Genomic DNA, 15,025 nt, shown 5'->3' on the forward strand with positions numbered 1-15,025 from the left:
GTTCAACAATAGTTAACCAAATGGTTAGCCATATGAGCATTTCATATCAACCCTGTTCTTGTTCACCATAACTAGTTCAAATGACTTCAAATGAACTAGTTAGAGAGTTGTTCAATTGCAAGGAAATCTTATGTACAAAAAATCTCAGCAAAAGACCTTTCGCCGGTTCGCGGACTGGTATTCACGCAACTAGTTTGTCAACTCCAACAAAATTTCTCGGGATGAGAAGTTCGGCAGTTCGCGGTCTGAGTTCCCGGACTTGGCAACAAGCCATTCTTACGGTTTCTCTTGATCAACAAAGTTCGCAAACTTTGGTTCAAGGAATAGGACTTATACATAAATGTGTTTCCACAACAATGCTTATGTCCATCATTGGTTATGTAATCTAAACTCTCATTTCAATCATTGAAACATTCTTAGAGGACGTTATATAGTTGTTACACCATTTCTCGTCAAATCAATTTTCAAAGTGATTGAAACATATCATGACTTTCGTCACTAGGTAAAGATAAACTTGATCGAAGCGAAAAGCTTACCAACACATATTTCGAGATATATATAGGCGAGGTATACTCGGCTCGAAATATCAAATGTGCATAATCCAAGTATATATATATATATATAACATACGACTTCTTGTCTCAAATAGTAGGAGATAGAGTAGATAGACTTTTGAGTGATAGATAAGTTCAAGTCTTCACATACCTTTTTGTCAAGAAGTTCCACCGGTTCCTTGAGTAGTTCTTATTCTTGTATGATGAATCGCCATGAAGTCCTTGAGCTCAACTGCATTTTCTATCCTAGTCCGAGACTTAACTATAATAGACTAGAAATCAAGACTTATAGTTTTGATCACTAACATTCACAAACATGCTTGAGATAGCAACGCATGCGAGTTCGACCGAGCAACGCTCTAACAGTAAATGCACTGAAAATATAATTTTTCTGTTTTCTGTTACAATGGTGCCCCTATCCAGTATAGTCTGTAACCAGTGGAGTCTCTGGAACTGTTTTTGTTACAGATATATCATGTCGTCTGTGTCAGTAGTTTCCTTATAAAATATCTTTGTAATATTCATTTTGTTTTTATATGAGATTATTCAATACAATTTATTTTCTTCCTTTAACTATGATTATCATAGAAATGAAGCCCGTAATCGAATTCAAAGATTGTACTTTCTTGACCCGACCAAGAACACTGTTTAAGATTCTGAGTGATGTTATTAGAGAAGAAGAAAATGATAATGTTTGATGTGTTTTCAAGAGAAACAATCACTGCTACTTATAGGAATTTCATGTCTTTTGGAGATGTTTGTTCATCACCAAACGACACCTTCAAAAGGCATCAATGGTGGCTATTGGTAGAGACGCGTATTTGAATTGGGTTTTCAAACTAAAACCAACAGTTCCCTCGGAACCCCCCCACCCCCCGGCTTAATGACAAACATAATGCTTACGTTCTGAAAATTTTCAACAGTTTTCAAGAGAAACAATCACTTCTACTTATAGGAATTTCATGTCTTTTGGAGATGTCTGATCATCACCAAACGATACCTTCAAAAGGCATCAATGGTGGCTATTGGCAGAGATGCGTATTTGAATTGGGTTTTCAAGCACCATCAATGCTAATATTGGCATGTTTGGGGCGACGAAAGAAATAAACGATTAGTCCTTTGTACTGCAGGCATTGTTTTTTTCCTTTGCTTCTAAAAAAGAATTAAAAAAGACCCATGGCAATTATTAGAGCCAGCGAAATTAGTACTATTTTCCGTGAACATATTGAACAATATAATAGAGAAGTAAAGGTTGTGAATACCGGCAACGTACTTCAAGTAGGCGATGGTATAGCTCGTATTCATGGTCTTGATGAAGTAATGGCAGAAGAATTAGTAGATTTTGAAGAAAGTACAATAGGCGTTGCTCTTAATTTGGAATCAAATAATGTTGGTGTTAATGGGTGGTTTAGTGATACAAGAGAGAAGTTCTGTAACCCCCCCCCCCCCCCCCCCCCGTTTTAACGGCAAACATATTGCATACGTTCTGAAAATTTCCATAGGATTTTACAGTGAGTCAGTGGCACCGTTTTTCCCCAAGAGTTGTCCTAAGAGGAGTTCCAAATGCAGCAGTTTGGGCCGCCTCTTTATTATTGAGTTATGTGTTGAGCCATTTGGGATATTTTTCGAGATTTTTCCTCGTACAGAGAAAACTTTTAATATGACAATACATTTCGTGATGATACATTTTCCAAGAAGAGAAGCAACTAACAGGTTTGGTACCAATGTGTAAACATATTGTATTAAAAAGAGTGTTAACAAGATATTTTAGTTTAATTATCTAACAAAAAAATGCCTACAAACTATACCATACATAAAATTTTCTAGTGAATTTGTTGCTAACGATAAATGCAACAAAGTGATTTTAAAATTACTATTGCAAGAACTCGAGCAATAACTTGAAACATTAGAGACATAATATAAAGTCGGGGTTCTGCAAAAATTCAATTTAGGACAATCTCAAGGTCGATCAGTTGTATAGCCGATGGACTATGTTAATTCGCTAATAACGAACATGTAACCAGGTCGTTCCTGGAAAAAAAATATCTTCGAAGCGGAACCAAAGAAAGTTGCCCCCTTATCTTAAAAGTACTATAATCAAAAGATAGCTGCATAAGGTTGTTTATAAGCTGTTTAAATTCATATCTATACTAAAATGGCAACATACCAATCAACATTTAATTATCTATAATACATCGTTTATGCATATTGTATTCAAAACGGGAAACATGTACATGTTAATTAGTATCCGGATATGCACGTACATGGGAAGGCGAAGAAAGAAGGCCAAAACGTGTATGAGTAGTTTGTAATACCCTATTGGTTTTATAGTCTTAAAGTACAAGTAGTATATGGTATATTATGGTTTTCTACGGCAGAAAGTCCAGGTTTGAACGTTAAATATTATAGTTGGAAATTTATCGGATATTTCTGATCAAAATCTCTGAAAATAGAATGGAGTGGATTAGCAAACGAAATCGTCAAACAAAATTAAATTGTAGTTGAAGCTATATCGCATTCTAAAACTAAAAGTAATAAAAACAACAATAATCTAAGACCCTAAAACTTATCATGAGAGATAGAGTGATCAAAAACAATTTCAAAACATAAATCCTAGAAACACCAACTAAGTTCGATATTCTTATCGTGAGAGATAGAGAGATCAATAACTAATTCAAAACAGAAATCCTAGCAACAAAAAAGTCAATTTTAAAAGAAAATTCCCCCTTATCTTAAAAGAACTATAATCAAAAGAATTTCATAAGATTGTTTATAAGATGCTTGAATTCATATCCACACTAAAAAGGCAACATAGTAATCAACATTTAATCGTCGATAATATATCGTCTATGAATATTGTATTCAAAACGGGAAACATGTACATGTTAATTAGTGTTCGGATATGCACGTAGATGGGAAGGCGAAGAAAGAAGGCCAAAACGCATATGAGTAGTTTGTAATCCCCTATTGGTTTTATAGTCTTAAAGTACAAGTAGTATATGGTATATTATGGTTTTCTAAGGAAGGAAGTCCAGGTTTGAACGTTAAATATTATAGTTGGAAACTTATCAGATATTTCTGATCAAAATCCTTGAAAATAGAATGGAGTGGTTTTGAAAAGGAAATCGTCAAACAAAATTAAATTGTAGTTGAAGCTATATCGCATTCTAAAACTAAAAATACATAAATACAACAATAATCTAAGACCTTAAAAATTATTACGAGAGATAGAGTGATCAAAAACAATTTCAAAACAAAAATCCTAGCAGCACCAACTAAACTCGATTTTCTTATCGCGGGAGATAGAGAGATCAAAAACTAATTAAAAAACAGAAATCTAGCACAGATTGCTAAAGCAGTGCAGAGATTGACAAATTCTAAGAATGTGAGGATTAAAACTGTGATTGATCCTACTCTTGTTGCTGGGTTTACAATCAGGTATGGGAATTCTGGGTCTAAATTGATTGATATGAGTGTTAAAAAACAACTTCAACAAATTGTTTCTCAACTTGATTTTGGTGATTTCAATTTAGCTGTTGTTTAATAATTTTCCTGTTTCTTGAGTGATTTATGTTTAATTGAATCCAAATTAAGGAACTGTTTTTTCTTAATTGATATATTCAGTATATTTGTTATCTACAAAAATTAGAGGTTTAATTTTTGTTTTACTAGAGAGAATATGTATGAATCATTTGAATGTTTGGTTGGTGTAATAAACCATGGATTATCAATTAATTCGATTTATATATAATAACACAGATTTAAAGAAAGCAAATATTTAACCAGTCTGAACTTCCATTAACGATAATTATCGTTTCTCAAATCTCTTGCTATGATCTGAGTCCCCTGGTTGCGCCGATGATTAATGCTCAGGTGAATATATATCATTGATTCGTCTTATTCGACCATTACTTATCTCCTAACTCAATACTAGTATTAGAACAATCAGTACATCAATCTAGTTGCGCACCCAAATCAATCCGTCAATCAGTCATAAACATTTGATATAGTAAAGACAAATGATGATGATTAAAACTTCAAACAAACTTGTATAACTAATAAAGATCACGTCTAGAACATCGAATTCATCCTTAATCAACAAAGGTTTAGCTACACATAAAGGGGTAAACCCTAGGTTTAGATGTGGAAGATGTGATATGAGAGATAAAATTGAGTTTCCAAGGTGTCTAAGATGTGTAAAGATGTCTTCTTAATGAATTGAGGGTCTTCTTATATAGTGCTCACAAGATCTAGGGTTTAGAATCCTCCGGGGACTGCGTATTCCTTGATTTAGATGCCCTAACTCGTGCCAAACACCTTAGTTACGGTTGGGTTCAATCAATCTGTAACTGTGGAAAGAAGATCGTGTTAAAATATCCAGAGTTACGGTTGGGTCTGAGTCTCTTGGACCTGGCCGTAATTATGCATGTACACTTTTTGTTCTTTCCATTTCGGCTATAACTTCTTCATCCGACGTCCGATCGACCTCGTTTTTTTTTGGGTTGTATTTGATAGGATCCGGAGATGTCTATATGTAATAACCGCAATCGCACGGTGTCCAACTAGTAGACAAGGGCAAGTACGGGTCGTTCCCACAAGGAGCGGTGGAAATATCAATAATCAGTATTCCTAATTAACTAACCAGCAAAAATATTTTTGGATTTTTGAAAGAATAATAACAGAAAAATAAACTAAAGTAACAAAATGAAATCAATGGGAGAGTCGGTAACCAGGATTTCATGGTATCCACTACTATCTCTATTTAATTACTGAAATGAAACATAATTTTGAATATATATTTATTGTCCGTTCCATCGACACCACCTATTATATGTATTAGAGTCGCAAATATCACTGGGACACCCTAAGCATGACACATCAAAAGATTAAACCAAAGCAAGCACCATCAAATTGCGTTAGCGAGAAAGTTATACGAAACTAAATTCAAACTCACAAATATTATTTGGCTTTTCTAAGTATAACCCATCAAAGAAATTAACCAAACACGAATCATCAAATAATAAGACAAACATATTTTATGAGCCTAATAATTATGCACAAAGGTTATTACTAAACCGGTAGAGCAACAACTCATTTTTCGATAAATCAATAAATAATATTCGAAAATTAATCAATTCAATTCATAATGGTTTATGCTTCATAATTCGATTCGATTAAAAATAGCCTAATACCCAAAGTAGTTTCAATCCATAAAAACCCTAGCTACAAAGGAGATCTATCAAAACATGATTATGGGTTTCTTAAAACCCATCAAAAATGATAACAAAAGAGGAATAATCAAACCAAAGTCGTCTTCGTCGTCTTTTGCTCTTATGCTCCAGAAGTACCTCCACGACCGCCTCTCTTTTATGCTTCTGTTCGTCAGCTCTGTAGCTTCCAGAACCCCATCTTTTCTTCTTCACAATACAAGAAATATATACCAAATAAAGGCGTGTCGTCATTCTCTTAATTAGCCTTAATTGAAACTTTCATGGTGGTCATCAATGTGATCTCCCCATATATATCCTTCTTCATTTTTCTTGCATGCATATTTGGTAGACTTAAAAAGAATCCCACGGGTGAGAAAGCAAAATATTTTTAATTCATTTTTCTCCCTCCAATAAGATATTCACGTGGACCCATTTATTTGTTCCAATATTCCACTACCTAACAGGATTTCCTTAACAGCTAATGCCTTTTCAACTTCCCAAAACTGGATGTGTAAATATGCGACGGCACATGGCATAGTAACCCACTATAATGTTTTCTGCTTGCAATTTGTTGAAAATCACACGACTGTTCTTCTGAGCCCCACAAAACGATGATTCAGGGGAAAGCATGTGTACGTGCTTGACCTCCTTGTTTTCAATTAGACCGTCCCACTTGTGTATCATCCCTTCTCTGTCTCATTCTGGTGTCTCGGGTAACCTTGCTGTTTTTTTTTTGTGGCAAGCACTGTTTTAGTTTCATATTTCTCCATTTACTTTTGGATGATTGGATTTACTTCTACTTTCTGCAAAAGCATTAAAATAGTATTATTAGCAACAATATCGAGTCCTAGATAATATAAATATGGGTACAAAATGTAGCACATACATGCTTATCAGTATTCGTATCATTGTCCTCTACAAGATGGTAGTGCCAAAATCTTCATATATCTTCACTTTATTTTACATTTAGGTTGGACCTAGCCGTAACGCCTTATGCAAATGGTAGTGGAAATTCATCTCTTTTACGGTCAGGTGTGGGAGCTTTTCCCAACCGTAGGCTTCCTGAAACTTGTATCCAAGAGTTGTCTTTGCACCTTATAACTTCTTATTTTCATGCGGGAATGAACTCATTTCCTCTTCTTAGCTCCTTTTAATACCATTTCCATTGATTTCAGATGATTCACCTAAACAAACGTAGAAGAAAAAGAGTAATACAAGAATAATATGCAAGAAACATAACAACTATTAGTATGGATTTGACACTCTAAACATGTAAATTAAGCACCTATCAGTATTTGAAAAGTCTGCGTATATCAAACTAGATATGGCATTGAATAAAAAAACAAGAGCTTGCCGGAAACACTTCTGGCATTGATATTTCATCATAAAAAATGCAGGCTGTTCTGAAATTCGATCCAGAGCATATCCTTTTGTTACTTACTCACTGCCGGCATTGATATGAAATTGCAAAAAAATATTGGAACAGTTTCCGTCATGGCATTCATAGGAAGTTCATTTCCCGTTCTTGTTGACGGTAGGGTCTTCAACATTGAATCAATAACGGCAGGGTCTTCAACATAAATTCAATGCCGGCAACGGTTATAGATGAAACTTTTCAGATAGATATCGTGATTCTAGATAGGGGTTTTGGAAGTGCTTGTTTTGAGATTGATAATATATTGTTGATGATTAAGAGCATTTCTTCCAACTAGGGATGCCGGTAGAAAGAATTTAAGGGGAATATTGAGAATGATTTAGGTTTTAGATTTAGATTTTTATTTTGGTATAAGGGTGATATAGTAAATTGCCTTGGTTTTTAATTAACTAAAGAGTTAGTTTAGTACTTTCGCATATGAAAAACACCCCTTAACAGGATAAATAAGATGTGAATATTAATTAATATCCCTCAATTAATTTCCTTATCCCCAATTGCGCGTTCTGTATTTATTTCTTTGTTCCTTAATAATCATAAATGTTGATTTTGTAGATCTGTCAATGGTAGATTGCAAGATTATGTTTGTGTCTTGATGGAAAAGTTGAATATTCAATTTGGGTGTTATGGTTTGGTAAAATGATAGACATAACCATTGATCATATAAAATTGGAAAGAACTATCAAGGTGTAAAGAATATAATAGATCCGAGACGAATACACTCAATAAAGATTTTATGTTTGATTTATATTTATGTTGCAGATCAATTAAGATAATATATATGGATAATTAATTATCAATGTATAAGCAACAGGGATGAACATCAAGATCTATACTTTTTTAAAAAAAATTCAAATCTCAACAGCTAGTTATGCTCCTGTTGTACTTGTTAATGAGTTTAATTATATTAAAAACATGTAAATTTTAAACGCAGATTTGTGTGGTACCGTCAAATGATTAGTTACAATATAGAATGCAATATCCTGTCAACAAAGTAACGGATGTTTGTTTTTTTCTGATTCAAGTGACTCGTTTGGTTTTGAATTATCACATCCCATCTAATTTGTTACTTCTGATTCAAAAATTATCAAATAATAATAGGGCTGCAGAAAACTTTTGAATCAATTAAGGTATATGTCCAAAAAGAAAAATACAAATTTATACCTAACTCAAGTACTTTTGATTCAGAAATACGAGCAGAGTCAAGCTTTAAGTTAGACATCGGAAAATGAAAAAAATGAAAAAATTAACAATATGATATGTGATTTGGATCGAGTAAGAGGAAGAGACAGATTCAATTCCTGAGTCAGCAAAACACAAACACGTCCTTAAATACTAGTTTCTTTCCAATACACTTAGATTTAGGTTAAGATGGGCTAACATGCCGTATAAAGTTAATCTCGCTTACGACAAGAATTTAACTCTTGCCCTCGTTCTTATATAAACCGAAAAAGGTAAACCTCAAAAATATGTCTTTGTATAAGAGCTTCGACTTAATGCCTTTTGTAAGGTGCACTGTAGCACCAAGGTGTACCGGCAACATGCTTTAGCTCAATAAGTGATGGGAAATTTTATTAAGATAGATTATTTTGTACCATTGATAGTAGTTTAAATTTGGTTCGGGAGATATATTTGAATAATGCCTTTCACCGTAAGATACAAATATTATAGAGAGCCACCATTATACAAGTTGAGACACCTATAGACGAAAATACACCTTGTCTGTTAACACAATATAAGCTTATATTTTGTTCTAGTTGTAAAACACAAGATCAAAATAGTTTGTCAATGAGGAGTTACATACCAGAAGCAAAAGTTAATTTTAAAAGCCAGAAGCAGAAATAATTTGTTTCAAGCGCGTTCGATACAAATGTGTTTCTGACTTTTGCTTTTCCAGAAACAAAAGTCAGAAGAAAAACTATTTTGCTTCACAAAAAGTTGATTTTTCTGCTTCTAGAAGTTGTTCTGAAAAATTATTGCCAAACTGATTTATGACTTTTCGACTTCTAGAAATCGAAAAGTAACTTCTAAATGTGCACCCAAACGGCTCTAGAAGTCGAAATGTACCCAAATTAATTTATGACATTCTGTTTCCAAGCAGACTACAAGTTATTTTGGTAATGGTCGATTCACCGACCTAAGGTGATTGCTGTACTACTTTCCACAAAGGGTGGTCATTATATTCTGGGAGACCATGTCCATGGATCTGTGACCTTATATGCATGCAGGGACTGAGTTTGCCTTATGGACAGTGTCCAGTACTCGAAAATAAGTGTAACCTAGAAATAGAGATGATTTTCATAATTTCATTCATATGTTTTCCAACAAAAAAAAGCGAAACGGAAAAAGAAGGTGACCTGAGTTTTGTTGAGCCAACTTTAAAACACGTGAGCCGCAGTCCTTAACCCAAACACTATAAACTCACAAGTGGGGAGACATAAGGAGTAGAGCGCGCCAAAATGTCAATTTGTTGTAATTTTAAGATATCTACTGTCCTCGCCCGTTCTTATTCACTTCCGATTTTCATCAAACACTTGACGTCCATAAAAACAACAACAACATTCTACAATCTATCTAATAAGAAAACCCTAACTACTTGCAGAAGTTCAATCTCTACAAACCACATTGAAACCCTAACTTCCCCACAGAAAGAGCAGATTTCTCTTTATGTTGATGCTCTTTTGGAATGGAACCAGGTATCTCTCTCCCTGATATATATTATATACATTTTGCTTGGAGTCTCTTTACTAAATTTTGGGATTCTGATTTCGCAGAAAATGAACCTAACCGCTGTTACAGAGAGAAATGAGGTGATGGACAGGCATGTTGAAGATTCACTTGCAATAATCCCTCCAATCCAGAGTTTTTATCTCTCTCATTGCAATTCTTCATGTGATAATCTTAACCTCGTCGATGTTGGAAGCGGTGCTGGTCTTCTGGACTAATATTCGCTATTGCTCGCCCAGGTCAGCCTTTTTTCATGGAGCCTCACGTTGCTCTTCTCTGTAGTTTGTTAGTTTCAGTTGTTTGTTTATATTTATGCGTTAAAATTTGTTGTCATTCGTAACGGGTACTGAATATTTGGTGATTTTTGAAAGATTGGAAGGTTTACTACTGGAATCCATGAATAAAAGATGTCTCTTCTTGGAGCATGCCAGCAGTGTTACTGGGTTGTCGAATGTGGAAGGTTTACGTGCAAGAGCTGAGGTACGTTTTTATTTGCAGCCTTTCATTTGCATGTAATTGCGTTGCTAATGCATGTATAGATCTTTTTTTGAACAAATGAATTTATAGAATCTGTTTGTAAAAGATGCCGGCTAAATCCTCTTTGGATATGTGATGAATTATTGATGTTGCATAACACGGTGTTCGGTTTTGTTGAGCATCCCCACCCATATAGGTTGAATGGTTCCAAAAGCAAGTTTCGGATAGGAAACTTACATGATGAGGTGTAGTGGGATGTAGCACCTATGGATGTCACCAGCCTAAGATTCAATCATGTGCATGAACAATCACCAATTTTTGGATAAGCTTTTGCTTAATGGTGTCTAGGATGCTGCATATTTATTACGTAGTCAACTGATGTTCAAAATAGAGATGCAATTCAATTTAGTAGTTCGGTGTAATTGACACATTTAGAGATAAACTACTAGGTTGGGACTCGCAGTCGGTCAGTTACCTGAATGAAACATTTATGTAGCATATATCTTCTTTTGCTAAGTATTTTGATCTAACAATCCAGAACGGCAGTACTATTTCTCGTTCTCTTTTTTCTTTCATTGTTTAGTTTGAGCTACCATATTTCATAACTTGATATAAGACAGAGTGCCGGCCATATCCCTGAGTGCAGAGAGGTGTTTGATGTAGCAGTGGCAAGAGCTGTAGCAGAAATGCGAGTTTTAGGTAATTCGTGAATCTCAAATCAGAATTTCCAATTGTGTTTTATTGTATGTAGCTTAAGTGTTTTCTTTGGTGCTTAATTCCTGAGATATTTCCCCTTTTGGATTTTAGCTGAATACTGCCTTCCCTTGGTTCGTGTTGGTGGTTTATTTGTAGCAGCAAAGGGTCATGATCCCCAGGTAATACATTTTTCTTTGTTAGTGCTTATAATCAATGAAATGTTAATAGAATTTTTGTACTTTCTCTATCTGATTTAAGGAGACTCTATCCTGTGCATTATGTACTAATACTGTTCTATTACATGTTTAGGTGTAAATGTTGGGATGTTCCTCTAACCTTTTAATATCTCAATGAAATCGCCAAATCCCTTCTTTACAACCGTTACATTTCAAACGTAAAACCTTACTGATATCTTTGCCATTACTATTTTGTGTTATTCAAAATTCATGCAGGAGGAGGTTAAGAATGCAGAAAAAGCAATTGGGATGTTGGGAGCTTCCATGTTACAGATGCTCCCAGGTATTATTCGCCATATTTTTATTTCTTACAAACTACTTAAGTGGTTTATCAGGTAGTTATTAACTTAAGTTTATCTATACCCAGTGGAATCACACAGCCCATATGGACAAAGAACTGCAGTTTTTTGCTCAAAAGACCGTCTTACTCCGAAGAAGTATCCACGGGAACCCGGAACTCCAGCTAAGGTACCACTATGAGTAATTCATTCCTTTTGTTCTTTACCCAATTCGCAGTTTCTTGCAAGTGTAACACAAAAAAGGAATTAAACGTAGCTCCTGCATGTTTTATTAAACTTGATAAAGTCATTAGGATGTAGCTCAACTCTTGTAGATAACTGGGAAATATGCACATTTGAATGAAAGAGTTATTGTTGTATTCCACGAGGTTTATGCTGTGTGTTAATAAGTTGGTATATTTACTTTTAAGTTTCTTCAATTTGCACGGATTCACGGAACAGTTACCGACTTGAAACGCTAGTCAGTCTAGTGTCACTGTTTTTTACTATACTGTTACTTGATGTATATTTTTGTTGGCTGTAGCAAGTCACATCAAGTTGATTACCACAGATTGTATAGTCATATAACCATAATCGGTCAAGTTGATTACCACAGATATTTTTGGTAAACACGACTGCTTTACAGTTTATTCTTTAATTCCTTCATTCTGGGTGTTTCTTTTGTGTGCAATAGTCGGTAGTAGTTTTTTTTTGAAGTATGTCTGTATGCGTAGAACTTTAATGTTTAATAATCTTGACATGGCCAGTTGTGTTAACCTCTTGCTCGTAGGAAATTGCTAACAGACTCATCCAAAAGAAACAGAGAAATGCTAAACCTTCTTGGCAACTACATTATGATAAAGGTTTATGACCTAAGACATCGATTTGTTTGATACACCCTATATTAAATTCAAAAGACATCAGATTAATTAAGATGTTTGAGTTCCTTTACCTTTTCTTCCACTTCTTTTAAATCTCTAATTTACACATCAGTTGTTTCACGTGGCTGAAAATTATACGGCCAGTATCATGTGCAGTTGGTAGAAATTAAGGTGTTTATTCCCTAGTCATGATAATTAGGCAGATAAGTGATAACCTTTTGCTTTGAAATCTTCAATTTGGGACAAGGGATTGGATTTTGGGTCTCTTATCGCTTAATCACAGAATTAGATAATCTTGACAGATTAAGGGAAGAGTTCTAGTTTAACACAATAATGTAAACTATTACAGAGTACAGATAATCAGATTGACTTTTAACCTAATTTCTACCCCCATTTTCAATATATTTAACTTAATTAAAATACCAAGCATCTATTTAATCAAACATGAGTTGAACTCAACAATGAAATACACAAACAAAATTATAGTGTGACATTCAGTTTCAGACATCCTTATATTGTTGGTCCACTTGATTTGTGGTGATCTTTTCTGCTACTTGAGTTGTTTTGTTGATCCTGAGCTACATAGTGAAACGGAAAGTAGACGGAGCTGTTGACTTCAGTTTCCTTCCTGAATAATGCATGAGGTCGGAAACGAAAAAAACAAATGATTAGCCGAATAGCTCATTGACATTTTCTAATTCCATAAAAACCTCAGTGTTGTAAAATCAAAATAGAAGAGAAAGAAACTGGTCTTTGTAAAGAAGATCCAAAACAAGATTGAAGAAGGTTCTAATTCTTCTTCAAACTAGATTAGAGTATTAAACAGTTCATTATGTGATACCTTTAACTTTCCTTAATGTAATCATTCATTCTTCATTTAGACGACATCGGTATGATATGTATTTTGGGTGTAAAGAAGGTCCAGGAGAATTAATTTCTATACAGTCAAGGTACTGGGTTCTTTCACATGTTTGTTGTTTTGAGATTGCTTTTATTTTCCTATTCAATAATAGTTCTCCTTTCAGTAATGGTGCGGGTGCCAGATGTTTTTAGTTAACTTTCGTACACACTGAGTGATATTATTAGGTTTCATTGTCTTCATGACAAATATAATTAAGAGTAATAAAGTTTAATTCTAAATAAATTGTATTATTTGCCACTTTACCCACAAGTTGTCATTACAATATTCAGAAAGACAAATGAAATCCTTGATGTGTTTCTCATTTGATTACGATCTATCAGAATATAGGTATTCTTGCTTTAGTGTCAAGCGGCATCTGAAACTATTGATGCATATTCATATAGGAATACATGTTAGCAGTGACTAAATGACATTTACCTTAAATTTATTATTAAATATACGAGCAACTAGGATGTGGCGGTGTTACCATACCTAGTACTACCTAATCTTTAGATTGCTTTTTAGGTCATTGATTGCGGATCAGCTTCGAAGTCAATTAGAGACAAATCAGATGGAATAATAAACCTTAATCACCTCTGTTTTCCCATAGGCCGAACTTAGTCTAACATAATGACTAAGATAGATATGCTGTATGACACTTAGCTGGTGTACATCTGTTTAAGCTTTCTTAGTTGTTTCTTGTCTTTTACAAAAGTCACAGTAAACCAAATTATCTAACCGACTAATTTGAAATGTTTAACTTACTCTCTTAAACAAGTCGAATCTTGCGTATTTAAGGAACCGGGGGTTGAGTATGACAGAACGTGGTTGAAACTTCATTTTGTTGATAGCCTCTGCTTAAGTTTGAATGTGTATAAGCTGTTCTAAAGACCCTATGTCCGTAACTTCCGGTTGAAGATCACTGTCATTGATCTATAGGATCTGCTGATTCTAAAAAAAAATGGGTCTTCTGACTCTTATTAGACTTCCTAGTTGAATAATCTAAGTTTTGAGATTTCTAATTGATAGTAGAAAATTATGCCTCGTCTCCTTGGTAGGGTCCCAATTCTCAAATTTCCCATTTGATTAAATATATGAGAAGTTGAAAGGTGATGGAATTGAAACTTTTTGTTATAGAAGTTCTTGGCAAGAGGTTCGACTTCTTTTCACCAACTTTGCAATGCATTTTAATAGGCTAACATAACACCTAAATCTTATTTAAAGCATCTTGTCAAATAGAAGCTGTAGACTAGAGAATAGAACATTCTTTGCCCATTCATCAATCAACTCAATCCCACAGTAAAGCTTAATAATTTGTGGCTTAGTTGGGACTTACACTTACTCATGGTTAAGCTTAACTATGCTTGCTAATTGCTGTGGTTTAGCTTAACTTCCTTCTGTAGTTCAGTTTCTCCATACATCTGATGTTTGTTACACAAGATCTTCCAACGACTGCTGGAAGAAGACCTAAATCTTGCTCCTGTATTGTCACTTGCCGGATGAAATCTGGAAGGTGAAATTCCAGGATATCCACTAAAAAGTACAATTCCAGGATGAAATCTGCAAGTGTCTCCAGTCAATTGGTGATTAACTTGCCAGATCCATATAAAATTTCATTCTGTGGAAAACTCCA

The 15,025-nt window shown here is 34.4% G+C and overlaps 1 pseudogene; it reads left to right on the plus strand.

Annotated features, from left to right (window-relative positions):
* Window positions 1-9,649: 9,649 nt before the first annotated feature.
* On the plus strand, window positions 9,650-11,960 carry LOC113319683 (annotated as a pseudogene).
* Window positions 11,961-15,025: the final 3,065 nt, after the last annotated feature.

This window comes from Papaver somniferum, chromosome 10, assembly GCF_003573695.1.
Source record: "Papaver somniferum cultivar HN1 chromosome 10, ASM357369v1, whole genome shotgun sequence".
NCBI lineage: Eukaryota > Viridiplantae > Streptophyta > Magnoliopsida > Ranunculales > Papaveraceae > Papaver > Papaver somniferum.